The following is an 18,133-nucleotide window of genomic DNA, read 5'->3' as shown; positions in this document are numbered from 1 at the left end:
AGAACATAATAGAATGAAATTCCTGTGTTTCAAGTCAACTTGTCACAGATCAATATAAATCTAGTGTCCTACTGTAACAGGGTGGTCCCCAGGAAAGGGGGAATTTCCAGGTTTCCTGTCCTACCCAAAGGAGGGTGGAGCTGAGCAGGGAGTAAAGAAGCTGCACAGGAGACTGAGGAAAGAAGGAAGCAGGATGGAGCCAGAAGACCTGGAGGAGGCACAGGGAGCTGAGAGACACATGAAGAAACTGTGTTTGCCTTTTGGTGGTGGACTGATTGACACATAAGTGGGTGAGACCCATGGGGTGGTGACAATGGCAGTTTTTGTCTTAATTTTGATTTTGCTCTTTTCCTCCCAGATGTGTCTGGTTGTTTCTGATACTTTTCTGTGGGTCCCCACTGGAAGATGCTTTAGACTTGTGGCAGCTTTAGGGCCATGCTCTAGGCCAATCCTGCTTGGACCCACAAGGGAATGGGTAACTTTGGGTGCTTGATTTAGAAACTATAATCTTTGTCTCTCCTGTATTGTTTACTAATTGTATTAAAGTTCCTTTTCATTAAAGTCTCATATGTTTTGTGTTGATGTGGTGGATGGCAGAACATATTTAGAGCAAGCAGGTTTGCAGGGTCTGGGGTGCCCCTCTCCCTGGAAGGTAACACTACCAAACAGAACACTTTCATTTTCTGTCTCATCCTAGAACTGAAAACCTGATTATTTCAGTGGAGGTTCCATAATAGACAAGAAATACGGTGATATCAAAATTTATATTGATTCATCTGTGGTAGTTCAACAGTGAGCCTACTTCTGGGTAAGCTTGCAAACTATACAAGGTCAGAAGCATCATAAATGAAGAGGGTGCAAAGGCTCAAGGAAAAGAAAGAAAAAACACTGGGGGGCCTCCCCAGTGGCTCAGCGGTTGAGCGCTGGGCTGCGAACCTGCCTGCAGCCTCTGCAGCACCGGTTCGATCCCCGGCCACCGGCGAGGGTCCCACATGGCGCGCAGACCTCTCCTGCCATGCCCGCTGCTCCCCTGAGCAGGGTATTTTGTCCGTCTGCCCGTTCTGTTCCCTGCTCTGGCTCTGGTGAATCCTCTCACCCTCCCGCGCTTCTGACTGTACTCAGTGCTTGCACAAATAAATAAATAAATCTTTAAAAAAAAAAAAAACACTGGGAATAGCAAGAGTCATATGAGGAACCAAAGAATTCCAACAATATTTAAATCCCATTTCTTAAAAAGGGAATTTTATTTTTTGCTAAAAAGCTACCCTATCAATGAATTTTGTCAACTGTCAATGACAGTAAGTCACTAACACATAGCAGACGACTATTGGAATCTCTATCCGTGACTTTTATTGTTTTTGACAGGGTGACTTTCAAAGTGGCAATGATAGCAACAAATGTTGTAGTCTCAACCCATTTGAGCAATGTTGAAATGGAATTGTGTACCGACCCACAAAATAGACATCCTCATCAACATTTCCACCCAAGACGTAAAGACACTCGAGTCTTCCCCATTTATCTTAGAATTTTTAGATTGTCACCATCTTTGGAGGAAAAATGGGCTATTTACCTGTATCTCACTTTGAATTTCCACACCATTATGATGCAGCAAGATCATCGGGTGGGTGTCGCCACCATGAGTCCTGTCCTCCTTTGTTAGGGCTCTCCTAAGACTCGGAGTGAAGTCCCGACCTGGGCCATGGGCGTGTGAAGGTCTGATCGCTGTTGTGCTTTGAGCGCTCTGAGCAGAGGACTCAATGGAACAAGGTAAAAATGCACCACGGTCCACCCAGGAGCTCGCCCTGCAGCCATGTCCACCACACCATGGGTCCCGCTGGAGCTGGTCGCTGCCTGTGACGGAAGCTGCACAGACTCTCTGGGCACCTTCATCCTCCCCATAGCCAAAAGCTCCACCCTGGGGGTGCAATAACCACACCATCTCCTCATTGGCCACAAGGGATTAGCGCCTGCCTGGCCATGTCATTCCAGGCATCGAGGCCCCTGACAGTTGAGAGAGAGGTGGGTAGGGCTGCTCCAGCACTTCCCCCCACCCCAGAAGATGCCAGGTCTGTGCTTCCACCTACACTGAGTAAGAAGAGAGAGGAGCTGACTGGCAGGGGCACCAAGACTACCCCCTCTGCTGAAATGGAAGGTTCTAGGCTCAGGCAGGTCCAGGGGGTGTAGGTTTTTCTTTTTGTGGCTCCAATACCTAAGCCACAGTTTTCTCATCTGTACAAAGGAAAGTATCTCCTCAACTCTAGAGGTGAACACGACCCCTTCACCTGTTGTTGCCAAGTGCCCACTGTCTGCTAGATGCCTAGGACACGAGCTGAGCTGAGCCCACAGCTCAGGACACCCACGAGCAACCGAGGACACAGGGAACTTCAACAGACACAGAAGAATTCTGAACGGAAGTTTGAGATGCCACAATCTTCCCTGGAAGGGGCACCTGACACACTCCTGGCCAAAGGGGCATCATGCAGGGCTCCTACAGAATGACCCTTGAAGTGGAATCGGTCAGGTGAATGGGGTGGGGAAGAGAGAAGGAGGTTGTTAGAGAGGGGCCACCGGCCTGAGACAACAGGAGCAGATGGCAAGACTCTCGTAAGCTTGTCTGGAGGCTTGGACTTCAGCCTGAGTGAGGACATGGGAGTCACTGACGAGCTCTTTTTTTTTTTTTAAGATTTTATTTATTTATTTATACCAGCACTGGGTACAGTCAGAAGTGCAGGAGGGCGAGAGAATTCACCAGAGCCAGAGCCGGGAGCAGAGCAGGCAGAAGGACGGAAATACACTGCTGAGGGGAGCAGCGGGCGGCAGGAGAGGTCTGTCGCCATGTGGGACCCTCCTCCGGTGGCCGGGGAGCAGCTGGGGATCAAACTGGTGCTGCAGAGGCTGCGGGCAGCTTCACAACCCAGCACTCAACCGCTGTGCCACCAGGGAGTCCCACTGAAAAGCTCTTTGAGGCTGTAAATAAATGACGTGACCGACAGGTTTTCTTGTGAGGGCAGCGAGGACCGAGGGAAGGACTGCAGACATCCCTTGGGAAACATTCTGTTCCTCCCTTTCCTTTCCCCAGCCAGGTAAAGATAGGGGGACGTGAACCATCCCGCCCAGGACAGCAGCGACGTGCCCTTGCTCTCCAGGTAAATTCAGACCCCAGGCCCAGCTTCAGAAAGGACCATCCAAGGATGAGTGGGTCTGGCCCTGCCTTGTCCAGCAGCAGGTGATCAGCCCACAATCAAGGATTGTGGATTTTACGGACACATGTGACCAGAGACGTGGTTCTGTCTTTATTATCAACTTCATGTTTTCCAGTTTCACGTTTTGAATTTCCTGACTTAATTCCTGTCCTTGTTTCCTTTATAAAGCACACTGGCGCTATCCTGCAATTAAGTCACTTGAGTGCAACGTTTTCTCAGGTGGCACCATGAAGTAGATGACAAAAGGACGATCTTACTTAGCATTCTCACTCAGCAGAGAGGCGGAAGAATATCCTAATATTACACTATCAATAACTTGTCATCTATTATATGATAAAACACCTTTGCCTTTCAATCTGAAATATTCCTTCTTCATCTCTAGAGAACAGACCTACTTTTTCTTTTTAGAAATTATAAAAAAATAGGAACTCTTCTGCACTGTTGGTGGGAGTGCAAACTGGTCCAACCACTGTGGAAAGCTGTGTGGAGATTTCTGGACCTACTAAACATAGAGCTTCCATATGACCCAGCAATTCCACTCCTAGGTATTTACCCAAAGGACACAGAAACATCAATTCCAAAGAACACCTGCACCCCTATGTTTATAGCAGCACTGTTTACAATAGCTAAGCTTTGGAAACAACCCAAATGCCCAAAAATAGATGACTGGATCAAGAAGATGTGGTACATATATACCATGGAATATTACTCAGCATTCAAAAAAGATAAACACATGCAATTTGCTGCAACATGGATGGCGCTGGAAGGGATCATGCTCAGCGAAATAAGCCAAAAAGAAAAAGAAAAATACCGGATGGTCTCACTCATAGCAGGAATCTAGAAAACTTAAATAAGGGACCAGGAAAATGAATAACTATAAGAAAGTGAAAATCAAAATCAACAAAAAACTATGAACCAGAGACACTTTTAGGGGGGCGGGGGCGGGAGGGGAGGGATTGGGGTCAGAATGGGGGGCTGCAATTGTATGGGGAATATAACAATAAAATTTATAAAAAAAAAAAAATAAAATCAGATACCACTCTCATCTGAAAAAAAAAAAAAAAAAAAAAAAATAGGGCCTCCTCTGGTGGCGCAGTGGTTGAGCGCCAGGCTACAAAGCTACCCGCAGCCTCTGCAGCACTGGTTTGATCCCCAGCCACTGGCGAGGGTCCCACATGGCACGACAGACCTCTCCTGTCTTGCCCGCTGCTCCCCTCAGCAGTGTATTTTCGTCAGTCTGCCTGTTCTGTTCCCCACTCTGGCTCTGGTGAATTCTCTCACCCTCCTGGGCTTCTGACTGTACCCAGTGCTTGTATAAATAAATAAATAAATCTTTTTTTTAAAAATAAAGAAAAGAAATTATAGAAAATAACACCTACATTTTTTATTAAAACTCTGTTTTATGAATGTTCCATAATTGGAACATTCCACCTAGGTGGGACTTCCTATTTTTTATGCAATTGGCAGATTCAATGCAATTCCAATAATAATTACAATGGTGTTCTTCAATGAAATGGAGCCAATACTGTTCAAATTCATATGGGATCACAAAACCTCTAGTAGTGAACATTCTTCTGACTAAAAGGGGGGAAGAATGGAGGTATTACACTCACATACATCAAACAATACTGTTAGGGGGAGAGGATGTCCTGAGAAAACTCCATACAGGTTTTGTGGACTCCACCCCCACTCCAGACCAAAGCCATCAAGATACTGGGAATGACAAATCCCACCATCACCAGAGGGAGGATTCCTGGGACCTGAGGGTGGAGTTAAGCAGCCAGGTTTGGTATAAAGCCAGACATGTGGGCCTTGGCTCTCTCTCTCTTAGCCTCCAGCTCTTGGCTTTTCACCAGCTCTCAGCGTGCCATTGGGATTCCAGGTCAATGGAACTGGTAGGACACATTCACGAATTTTCTCCCTCTTTTTGTAAATAAACCTTTTATTAACCTTGTGTGTGTGCCTGCAGTTGAGTATTAATAAGTCCATTTTAAGCATGCAGGTGAGGAACCACAGGCGACCCATTTCATGTTAGGGTTGCCCTGTAACAATACTACAAAGCTATTATAATAAAAACACTATTGGAACAAAAACAGACACAGAGACCAATGGAATCTAATTTAAAGCCCAGAAATAAAACCACACTTCTATGACACAGGAGCAAGGAATATACGTTGGAACAAGAATAGCCTCTTCAATAAATGCTGCAGGAAAACTGGATTGCAACATGCAAAATAATAAAACTAGACCACTATCTCACACCATGCACAAACCAACTCAAGTGGATGAAAGACTTGAATGTGAAACCTGGCATCATTGACTATATAGAAGGCAACATAGGCAAATACTCAATGACACAATCCTCAGAAACATCTTTGAGGATTCTTCTCCAGAAGCAAGGAAAACAAAGGAGAATGTAAACAGTTGGGGACACATAAACCTAAAAATTTTCAGAACAGCAAGAGACAGTGATCAAAACAAAGAGACACCCTGCTGAACGGGAGAAAATATTTGCAAATCATATGACATATAAGGGACTGATATGAAAGATTTACAAAGAGCTTACACAACTCAAAATAAACAAACAACCCAGTCCAAAAAAAGGGGCAGAAGTCAAAAGACACTTCTCCAAAGAAGAAATGCAAATGACCAACAGGCACAGAAAAAAGGTTCAGAATCACTAGTATCAAGGAAATGCAAATCAAAACCATATAGATGCCACCTCACTCCAGCAAGAATGCTCTACATTAAAAAAAAAAAGCAGGAAACAACAAATGCTGAAGAAGCTGTGGAGAAAAAGGAGACTCCTACACTGCTGGTGGGAAGGCAAACTGGTCCAGCCACTATGGGCAGCTGTGTGGAGCTTCCTCAGAACACTGAAAACGGATCTACATATGATCCAGCAATTCCACTCCTAGGAATCTACAAAAAAAAAAAAAAAAAAAAAAAAAAAAAAACAGGAGACCTGAAGTCCTATGTTTATTGCAGCACGATATGGAACAATGCAACAATGCAACAAAACAGATGAATGGATCAAAATGTTGTGGTATAAATACACAATGGAATATTACTCAGCAGTCAAAAAAGACAAACCCATGCCACTTGTGGCAATATGGATGAAGCTGGAAGGAATTATGCTAGCCACAATAAGGCAGGAGAAAGAAATATCAGATGGTTTCACTTATATGCATAATATAGAGAAACTGAACAAAATGTAAATAAAAAGACAACCCTCGCAGGCTGACCAAGAGCTGAGGCATCCAGCGGGGGGTGGGGAGGGGGATCAACATGGGGAGGGAAGAGAACAAGGGATATGGTGACGGGTCATGGCTGCTATGGTGTGGGAGCACTATGGGGACCACCCCTGAGGGGAGAAACCAATAACTAAACAAAAATGAACAAGGATGTAAGAAAAGAAGGGAAAAAAAGAGATGGGCTTTAAGGACAGGGAAGACCCTAAAACAATATAAATAAATAAATGCACCTAAAGGGGGGTCTCATCCTGAACAATACTGCAGCCACTGCTGGGACATCCCTTCTTCACCAATTGTTCTAGATATCCAGGAATTTTTTCCTGATAGGTGCAGTAATTAAGGCTGCTGTATGGGAATAATTCCCAATGCGTCATTTCTCCTCAGATACTTCTCCTCAACACTCCTTAGTACAGTATTTCTTCTCAGATTTTTCTCCTCAGAGACCTGTATTCTCCTCAGAATCTGTTTCCTGGGATGTCAATTCTCCTCAGATATTTCTCCACAACACACCTCACTACAGTATTTCTCCTCAGATTTTTCTCCCCAGAAGCCTGTCTTCTCCTCAGAATCTGCTTGCCAAGGTGTCATTTCTCGTCAGATATTCCTCCTCAACACCCCTTACTGCAGTATTTCTCCTCAGATTTTCTCCTCAGAGGCCTGTCAGAATCTGTTTCCCAACATGTCATATCTCCTCAGATAATTCTCCTCAACACTCCTTTGTACAGTATTTCTCCTCAGTTTTTTCTCCTCAGAGGCCTGTCTTCTCCTCAGAATCTATATCCCAGGGTGTCATTTCTCATCAGATATTCCTAGTTCATTGCCTTTGCAAAAAGAAATATAGAACACAATAGAATGAAAATCCTGTATTCCAAGTCAACTGTCACAGATCAATATAAATCTAGTGTCCTGCCAAACAGAACACATTCGTTTTCTGTCTCATCCTAGAAATGAAAACCTGATTATTTCAGCAGAGGTTCCATCATTGACAGGAAAGATGGTGGTGTCAAAATTTATATAGATTCTTTTGTGGTAGTTCAACAGTGGTTTTATTTCTGCATAAACTTGTAAACCGTACAAGGTCAGAAGTTTCATAAATCAAAAGGGTGCTAAGCCTCAAGGAAAAGGAAGAAAAAAAATAATAGGGCCTCCCCGGTGGCACAGCGGTTGAGCGCTGGGTTGTGAAGCTGCCCGCAGCCTCTGCAGCACTGGTTCGATCCCCGGCCGCTCCCCGGCCACCGGAGGAGGGTCCCACATGGCGCGCAGACCTCTCCTGCCACCCGCTGCTCCCCTCAGCAGTGTACTTCGGTCCTTCTGCCTGCTCTGCTCCCCGCTCTGGCTCTTGTGAATTCTCTCACCCTCCCGCGCTTCTGACTGGACCCAGTGCATGTATAAACAAAACAAACAAACAAATAATAAATAAATAAATAAAACATGCCTCTATAAAAAAAAAGGCAGATCCTTTATTGCAAAAAAAATAATAAGAATAAGAATAGCAAGAGGCATTCCAGGAACGAAAGAATGCCAACAATATTTAACTCCCATTTTTAAAAAAGGGGATTTTATTTTTGACTAAAAAGGTACCCTTGAAATGAATTTGTCCACTGTCAATGAAAGGAAGCGACTGACACAGAGCAGACAGGTATTGCCATGTCTATCCGTGACCTTTATTGTTTCTGACACAGTGACTTTCAAGGCAGCAACAATGGCAACAGATGTTCTAGTCTCAACCCATTTGAGCAATGTTGAAATGGAATTGCACACAGGCCCCACAAAATGGACATCCTCACCCACATTTCCACCCCAGACGTGAGGACACTCGAGCCTTCCCCATTCATCTTACAATTTTTACATTGTCACCATCTTCGGAGGAAACGTGGGCTATTTACCTGTAGCTCACTTTGAATTTCCACACCGTCGTGATGCAGTGGGACCATCGGGTGGGTGTCGCCACTGTGAGTCCCGTCCTCTCCCATCCAGGCTCCCGTAAGACTTGGAGTGAAGTCCTGGCCTGGGCCTGCGGGATGGGGGGTGGACAGTTAAGGGGGAGTGGGGCCAGCAGGGTTGGGGGCAGGAACCTGGTCCTGCAGGACCCAGCAGGGAAGCACCCTCTGTGCTTCCATCTGGGCAGAAGGGGAGCCCAGAGGGAGGGGAGAGTGAGCAGCATCTCCTGTGGGCGGCTGATGGCAGAGTGGGGGGCACCGGCTGGGAGGACCCCGGGGAGGGAGGGCTGGATGTGGAAAACCGCCAGGCGCTGGCAGGTTGCGTTGTGGGCACGGAGGAGCACAGAGGTCCGGGTTCACTCCTGAGCAGCCCACTGGGTCAGAACCGCACTGTGGAGGGGGCCAGGAGACCCACCGGCGCGTGAAGCTGTGCTCTGAGCGCTCTGAGCGGAGGACCCAATGGAACAAGGTAACAATGCACCGCGCTCCACCCCGGAGCTCGCCCTGCAGCTGTGGCCACCACACCCGGGTCCCGCTGGAGCTGGTCGCCACCTGGGACAGAAGCTGCACAGACTCTCTGAGTCCCTGCACCCTCCCTGTGGCCGGAAGCCCCGCCCTGGGGGTGCGACAACCGCACCCTCTCCTCACTGCCCACGAGGGATGAGCGCCCGCCTGGCAGCGTCATTCCAGGAGGCCCCTGACTGCTGAGAGAGAGGCAGGTGGGGCTGCCCCAGCACCTCCCCCCAGCAGGCGCCAGGGCCACGCCTCTGCCTGCACCAAGTAGGGGAGAGAGAGGAGCAGACAGGCCAGAGCCCAGAGACCACCCGCTCTGACAAAATGGAAGGTTCTATGCTCATCAGGCAGGCCCGGGGGCAGGGAAGATAGTTTTTTCCTCTAATACCTGAGCCTCCGTTTCCTTATCTGTACAAAGGAAAGTATCCCCTCGACTAGCGAGGCAGACACCACCCCTTCACCTGTTGTTGCTGAGCGCCCACTGTCTGCTGGATGAGGACACGGGCTGAGCCGAGCCCACAGCTCAGAGCACCCTCAGGAGCAATCGGGGACACAGAGAACCTCAACAGACCCACAAGAATTGAGACAGGGAACTTGAGACACCACAGCCTTCCTGGAAGGGACACCTGACACGATCCTGGCCGAGGGGGCGACCAGCAGGGCTGCTGCGGAATGACCCTTGACACGGACTCGGTCAGGTGAATGGGGAAGCTGGAGAGAAGGAGGTTGTCAGAGAGGGGCCGCGGGCCTGAGACAGCAGGAGCAGATGGCAAGACTCTCATAAGCTTGTCTGGAGGCTTGGACTTTAGCCTGAGCGCAGACAGTGGGAGCCACTGAAGAGATTTTTGAGGCTGTAAATAAATGACGTGACAAACAGGTTGTCTCTGAGGGCAGCAAGGACCGAGGGAAAGTCGGGAAACATCTGGTTCCTCCCTTTCCTCTCCCCAGGGAGGCAAAGATAGGAGGACGTGACCCAACCCGCCCAAGACAACAGCGACGTGCCCTTGTTCGCCAGGTACAAAGTCAGACCCCAGGCCCAGCTTCAGAAAGGACCATCCATGGATCAGTGGGTCTGGCCCTGCCTTGTCCAGTGGCGGGTGACCAGCCCGCAATTGAGGATTGTGGATTTTACAGACACACGTGACCAGAGACATGGTTCTAACTTCATTATCCACTTCATGTTTTCCAGTTTCACGTTTTGAATTTCCTGACTTAATTCCTCTCCTTGATTCCTTTATAAAGCGTGCAAGTAAGTCACTTGAGTGCAACATTTTCTCTGGTGGCACCATAAAGCAGATGACAAAGGGATGATCTTACTGAGCGTTCCATCAGCAGAAAGGTGGAAGAATATCCTAATATTATACGATCAATAAATGGTCATCTATTCTATGATAAAATGCCATTGCCTTTCAATCTGAAATATTCCTTCTTCATCTGGAGAACAGACATACTTTGTCTTTTTAGAATTTATAGAAAATAACACCTACGTTTGTTATTAACACTCTGTTTGATGAATGTTCCATAATTGGGAAAAAGTAACATACCTAGATGGGACTCCCTATTTGTATACAATTTACAGATTCAGTGCCATTTCAATGAAACTTTAAATGGTGATCTTCAACAAAGTGGAACCAATACTGTCCAAATTCATATGGAATCACAAAACCTCAAGTAGCGAAAGTTCTCCTGACTAAAAGAGAGGAATCATGGAGGCCTGACACTCCCAGACAGCTGACAACACGACAAAGCTATTCTCATAAAAACTGTGTTGGGACAAAACCAGACACAGAGACCAATGGAATCAAATTTAAGCCCAGAAATAAAACCACCCATATATGGTGAACTAACCTATGACAGAGGAGCAAAGAATATACATTGGAAAAAGTAGCCTCTTCCATAAACGATGCTGGGGAAACTGGATTGCAACATGCAAAAGAATGGAACTAGAGCACGACCTCACACCACACACAAACCAACTCCAGTGGATGAAAGACTTACATGTGAAACCTGGCACCATAGAATACACAGAACAGAACATAGGCCAACACTCAATGACACGATCCTCAGAAATGTCTTTGAGGAGTCATCTCCAGAAGCAAGGAAACCGGGGAGAATGTAGATAGATGGGGCTACAGCAAGCAACAGTCATCAACACAGAGACACCCACTGCATGAGGGAAAATATCGGCACACCACACCACATAACAGCTGAGGGACTGATATCAAAGATCTACAAAGAGCTTACATGACTCAACAAAAACAAACAACCCAGTCAAAAAAAATGCCAGAAGTAAAAAGACACTTTACCAAAGAAGAAATGCAAATGGCCGGCAGGCACAGAAAAGATGTTCAGCATCACTGATATCAGGGAAATGCAAATCAAAACCACAATGAGCTGCCACCTCACTCCACTGAGAAGGCTCCACATTTAAAAAGAGAAACTGGAAACAACAAATGCTGGAGAAGTGGCGGAGAAAAAGGAGCCTCTGGCACCGCTGGTGGGCGCGCAAACTGGTCCAGCCACTATGGGCAGCTGTGTGGAGGGTCCTCAGAACACTGAAAATGGGTCTACACAGGATCCGGCGTTCCACTCCTAGGAATCCACCAAAGGAACAAAAAAAAAAAAAAAAAAAAAAAAACAGGAAACCCGAACTGCTGTGTTCATTGCAGCCCTATTTATAACAGCCGTGACATGGAAACAACTCATGCCAGAAAACAGATGAATGGATCAAAACGTTGTGGTACAGTTACACCCTGGAATATTGCTCAGCAATCAAAAAAGACATTCATGCCACTGGTGGCGATAGAGATGGAGCTGCAAGGGATGATGCTAGCCACAATAAGGCAGGAGAAAGATAAATATCACGTGGTTTCACTTACATGCGGAAAATAGAGAAACTGAACAAAAGGTAGAGAAAAAGACAACCCTAGCAGGCTGACCAAGACCTGAGGCACCCAGCGGGGAGGGGGAGGGAGGGGGGTGAACAGAGGGGAGGGAAGAGCTCAAGGGATTATGGTGATGGGGCACGGGGGCTATTTTGGTGGGAGCACTATGGGGACCACCCCTGAGGGGAGAAACAAATAACTAAAAAAATGAACAACGATGCAAGAAAAGAAAAAAAGAGAGAGATGGTCTTTAAGGACAGGGAAGACCCTAAGACAATATAAATAAATAAATGCTCTAAAGGGGGTCTCACCTGAGCACTGCTGGAGGCATTGCTGAGGCATCCCCTCATCCTTTGTTCTAGATCTCAAGGAATTGTCTCTGGCCTGTGCAGCAAGCCTGCTGTGTGTGAATAATTAGAAAAATGCTATTTTATTTTTAAAGATTTATTTATTTATACAAGAACCGGGGTACAGGCCAGAGGTGCGGGGGTAAGAGGAGTCACCAGAGACAGAGTGGGGAGCAGAACTGGCGGATGGATTGAAATCCAGGGCTGAGGGGGGCAGTGGGGAGACGGGAGGTCTGCTGCCCCCTGAGGGCTGCTCCTGACCCGCGGGGGTGGACCCGTCCTGCAGGGGCTGGCCAGAGCTGGGGATCTCCATCTGTACCCCCCTGCCCCCCAGGAAGCCCATGAATATGACCTGAAATGGTCCCCAGTTCTCACCCGGAAGCTGAGCACGATCTGAGCTATAGGAGAGATGGTGCCGCCATGGGGATCACGATGGCGAGACCTCGCTCAGGGCCGCGACCTCCTGCCCCAGGACGGTGCGGGGTCTCCTGACCCCAGCTCCCCCTGCCCAGGCAGCAGCTGCCGGCCCCGTCCCGGTGCTGCCCCCGGCCAGAGCCTCTCCACCCGCCGGCCCTAAGCAGAGGCAGCACCGCTCAAGGCCCCACCCCGCCTGGAACCCTGAATATCCAGTTGCTGCATTCCCAGGACTACCCAACCCTCTGAGCACGCCCTGGACCTGGCCACACTCGCTGGGGGCTAGAGGGTCACCTGCACCCTCTGCTGGCACTAACAACCCCAGAAGTAGCCTGGGCGGAGGGGCGAGGTCACTTGTCAGGGAGGCTACCCCAATCTAGCCACAGGCAGACAGTGACGGCGCCCACAGCCAGGAAATGCAAATAGGCACCCCCCCCACCCCGGTCACCTCAACGCGCGCAAGCCCTGGACAACCCACATCCCTGCCCCAGCCTACCTGAGAAACCCCAGGCTCAGCTCCCAGGTGAGCCAGGCCCCACTGTGAGGGTGCAAAAGTGACAATTTCAGAACCGTGGGTGGGGGCCGCCAGAAACCCCCTACACCCTCTACTCCCTGTTTTCTCAGTATGTGCTTCACAACGAGTGCAAGCCCTGGACAACCCGCATCCCTGATGGGGAAAAGCCCGCAACACTCCTTACTGCAGTATTTCTCGTCAGATTTTTCTCCACAGAGGCCTGTCTTCTCGCCAGAATCTGCTTCCAAGGGTGTCACTTCTCAGATATTTCTCCTCAACACTCCTTACTACAGTATTTGCCCTCAGATTTTCTCTTCAGAGGCCTGTCTTCTCAGAACCTGCTTCCCAACGGGTAATTTCTCCTCAGATATTTCTCCTCAACACTCCTTACTGCAGTATTTCTCCTCAGATTTTCTCCTCAGAGGCCTGTCTTCTCCTCAGAATCTGCTTCCCAAAGTGTCATTTATTGTCAGATACCTCCTCTACACTCCTAACTACAGTATTTCTCCTCAGAGGTTTGTCTTCTCAGTATTTGCTTCACAACGTGTCATTACTCCTTAGACACTTCTCCTCAGTAATCCTTACTGCAGTATTTCTCCTCAGATTTTTCTCCACTAGGCCTGTCCTCTCCTCAGAATCTGCTTCCAAGGGTGTCATTTCTCCTCAGATATTTCTCCTCAACACTCCTTACTACAGTATTTCTCTTCAGATTTTTTCTGCAGAGGCCTGTCTTCTCCTCAGAATCTGCTTCCCAATGTGTCATTTCTCCTCAGATATTTCTCCTCAACACTCCTTACTGCAGTATTTCTCCTCAGATTTTTCTCCTCAGTGGCCTGTCTTCTCCTCAGAATCTGCTTCCCAGGGGGTCATTTCTCCTCAGATATTCCTCCTCAACACTCCTTACTGCAGTATTTCTCCTCATTATTTTCTCCTCAGAGGCCTGTCCTCTCCTCAGAATCTGCTTCCAAGGGGGTCATTTCTCCTCAGATATTTCTCCTCAACACTCCTTACTACAGTATTTCTCTTCAGATTTTCTACTCAGAGGCCTGTCTTCTCCTCAGAATCTGCTTCCCAGGGGGTCATTTCTCCTCAGATATTCCTCCTCAACACTCCTTACTGCAGTATTTCTCCTCATTATTTTCTCCTCAGAGGCCTGTCTTCTCCTCAGTTTGTGCTTCCCAATGTGTCATTTCTCCTCAGATATTTCTCCTCAACAGTCCCTACTGCAGTATTTCTCCTCAGATTTTCTCGACAGAGGCCTGTCTTCTCCTCAGAATGTGCATCCCAACGTGTCATTTCTCCTCAGATATTCCTCCTCTACAAGAATTATGACACTATTTCTCTTCACTTTTTTCTCCTCGGAGGCCTATCTTCTCCTCAGAATCTGCTTCACAGGGGGTCATTTCTCCTCAGATATTTCTCCTCAACAGTCCTTACTGCAGTATTTCTCCTCACTTTTTTCTCCTCAGAGGCCTGTCTTCTCCTCAGAATCTGCATCCCAGGGGGTCATTTCTCCTCAGATATTTCTCAACAGTCCTTACTGCAGTATTTCTCCTCACTTTTTTCTCCTCAGAGGCCTGTCTTCTCCTCAGAATCTGCATCCCAGGGGGTCATTTCTCCTCAGATATTTATCCTCAACACTCCTTACTGCAGTATTTCTCCTCACTTTTTTCTCCTCAGAGGCCTGTCTTCTCCTCAGAATCTGCTTCCCAACGTGTCATTTCTCCTCAGATATTCCTCCTCAACACTCCTTACTGCAGTATTTCTCCTCAGATTTTCTCCTCAGAGGCCTGCCTTCTCTTCAGAATCTGCTTTCCAACATGTCATTTATTGGTTCGATTCCTGGCTAGCCAGGGAGGAACCCACATGGCGTGCAGACCTCACCTGCCATGCCCACTGCTCCCCTCAGCAGTGCTTTCACCAGTCTGCTTGTTCTGCTCCCCGTTTTGTTTCTGGTGAATTCTCTCACCCTCCCACACCTCTGACTGTACCCCAGTTCTTGTATAAATAAATAAATCTTTTAAAATAAAAAGATTTACCCCTTATGGGCCTTCCTAGTGGTGTAAGAGTTTAAGATGCAACCTATAAAGCTATCCACAACCACTTCAGCACAAGTTCCATCCCTGGCCAGGGAGCTAACCACATGCCACAGCAGATCCCTCCTGTCTCCCCGCCGCTCCCCTGAGCAGTGTATTTCACTCTGCCTGCTCTGTTCCCCACTCTGTCTCCCGTGAATCCTCACCCCCCCACACCTCTGGCCTGTACCCCAGTTCTTGTATGCGTAAGTAAATAAATATTTTAAAAAATAAAAGAATTACCCCATATGCCAGTTTGTGGATCAGGAAACGACAGGGAACTAAACAGTAGTACGGACTCACTCAAACAGGACCGACAGGAACCAGCTCATCTAGGCACGATTATTCTTCCCCAGATAAGGCAACATGCAGCTCTAGCATCATGTCCTTTATTGCCTGGATACATTTCCTGCCCATCATCTCTTTGCTCTCTTCCTAAGAGAGAGGGGTTTTATTTCTGCCACTGCTCTGTTACCTCATTTTCCAGATCTGTCTGTTCCCTCTTATCTATACTTTGTCTTTCTCTTTCACTAGGTTATAGACACCCCCCCTCTTTTTCTCTAAGCCTTTTTTTTTTTTTACCATAACCTATCCCTTTGGCCCTTCATCCCTCCCTGCTCCCTCTTAACCTCAAAAACCTGCTTTGGGTTATCAATGTTCACAGCTTTTTAATTATTTCACTTCATCAGTATATCCACTTTGATTCCCTATTTTACACATATAAGTAACATTGCCCAATATTTGTCTTTATATTTCTGACTTGCTCTATTTCACCTAATTCTCTCAAGCTCCTTCCATTTTACCATAAAGGACACTCCTCTCGGGCCTCCCCGCTGGCGCAGCGGTTGAGCGCTGGGTTGTGAAGCTGCCCGCAGCCTCTACGGCACCGGTTCGATCCCCGGCTGCTCCCCGGCCACCGGAGGAGGGTCCCACATGGCGCGCAGACCTCTCCTGCCGCCCGCTGCTCCCCTCAGCAGTGTCCTTCGGTCCTTCTGCCTGCTCTGCTCCCCGCTCTGGCTCTGGTGAATCCTCTCACCCTCCCACGCTTCTGACTGTACCCAGTGCTTGTATAAATAAATAAATAAATAAAAATTAATCTTAAAAAAAAAATCCATTTAAAAAAAAAAGGACACTCCTCTCTCCTCACACCTGAGGAGTGTTCTGTGTGCTCTCTTTTTTTTTTTTAAAGATTGATTGATTGATTGATTGATTGATTGATTGATTGATACAAGAACTGGGGAACAGGCCAAATGCAAAGGAGGATGAGAGGATTCACCAGAGACAGAGCGGAGAACAGAACAGGCAGACTGACAAAATACACTAGGGCTGAGGGGAGCAGCAGGCACGACAGGAGAGGTCTGCCGCACCACGTGGGACCCTCGCTTACCGGCCAGGATTGAACCGGCGCCGCAGAGGCTGTGAACAGCTTCACAGCACGGCCCTCAACTGCCTGTGCCACCAGGGGAGGCCCCATGTGCTCTTTAAGGCTTTACCCTCCTTCACAGACCTTGTTGATTGTCCAGGTAGTCTGCCCATGTACTCTCCTTTCCTCCACTTTCATGGAGAAATCTGAGAGAAAGTGGAAGGCAAAGAGACTTAAGACATGGGGTTCGGCCCTGGATTCATTACCCACATAAGCCCTTTCTTTTACCTTTAGAATTCAGACGCCTTCATTATTTACAAGGGTTGTTGAGGTGTTGACTAAAGTCATCCATGTGAGAACACATCACGAGCCCTGGATGACTAACGAAATGCACCTTGTCTTTTCATGTGACTCTCGCATTGCAGGGAATGTCCAGAGCTGCAGTAAGTAGTGAATCTAGTTTGAAGGAAATGTCAGGAACAGCCGCTTTGCTGAACACCAGTGGCTCAGAGCAGGCCCAGAGACCAGAGAACCTTCCTAAAGAGGCAAGTACTTCTGGACAGCACTCTAGACAAAAATGGGGTAAGAGAAAAGAATTGGGGTTTCATCCTCTGAGTCCTGTAGGAAGGTTAAGAATGAACTAGCTGTGTGGAGTGGACTTTGGATGTGCCCGGGCACATTCCCCCACAGCGGGAATGACAAACTCGAAAGTCAAAAGGTCAAAGAAAGGCCCAAACCTTTGCTTACAAGGATAAGGCAGAAGAACATTTCAAAGGCCTTTTCCAACTTGCCAACAGGCCAAAAGTGGAGCTCTAAGGAGCATGAGAGAGTGACGGAGAGAGAGCCAAGCCCAGGCCAGAGAGAGAATCCAAAGGACACAGGCAAATTATTCACTGGGGTAGGATTGTCAATAACTACAACAGGCGAGTATGGAGGGAGTGGGCATCCATGAGCAGTCACACCTCAGCACACACCAGAAGATACACACAGGGGAGAAGCCCTGTGTCTGCAGGGAGTGTGGGCGAGGTTTCGGCCGTAAGTCATACCTAATCACACACCAGAGGACACACAGGGGAGAGGCCCTGTGTCTACCAGGGTGAGTCGGTCATTTCCTGTGAATCACTTCTCAGCAGCCACAGAGGACAAAAGTAGCCGCCACTCATTCTGCACTTCCCCTGGGGTTGGGGATGGGGGGCTTCAAAGGAAATCTACTGACCGGAACACTCTCAAGAGCCTATTGGGTTCAGAAACCATCTGAACCACCCTCCACTCTCAAGACAAGAGATGAGGACAAACAGGTACCTGAGTGGCCTGGCGGTCAGCGCCTTCCATGGTTGTGTCTGATTTGTCTTGTTGCCTTTGCTCGAGTAAATTCTGTCTCCATACAAAGCTGACCCAGGTCACTTACCTCATTGGTCCTTGAAGGCAGAGGGGATTGGGCAGGCCACGCAGAACTCACTCTCACCCAGGCTCCACACAAGCGCAACCTCTGCAAGGTGTCTATCTGGAATCAGACTAAGCAGGTAACTGGAGAATCGGCTGCTGGGCCCAGGGAGAGCAATCCAGGGCTGAGGCTCCCGGGGAGGGAAGTCCCTGTCCAGAGGGAAGTGGGGCCTTTTCTCTTG

Source organism: Talpa europaea (genome assembly GCF_964194135.1).
Source record: "Talpa europaea genome assembly, chromosome: 5".
In the NCBI taxonomy this organism is placed as follows: Eukaryota; Metazoa; Chordata; class Mammalia; order Eulipotyphla; family Talpidae; genus Talpa; species Talpa europaea.
The sequence above is the reverse complement of the archived record's forward strand: the minus strand, read 5'-3'. Positions refer to the sequence as shown.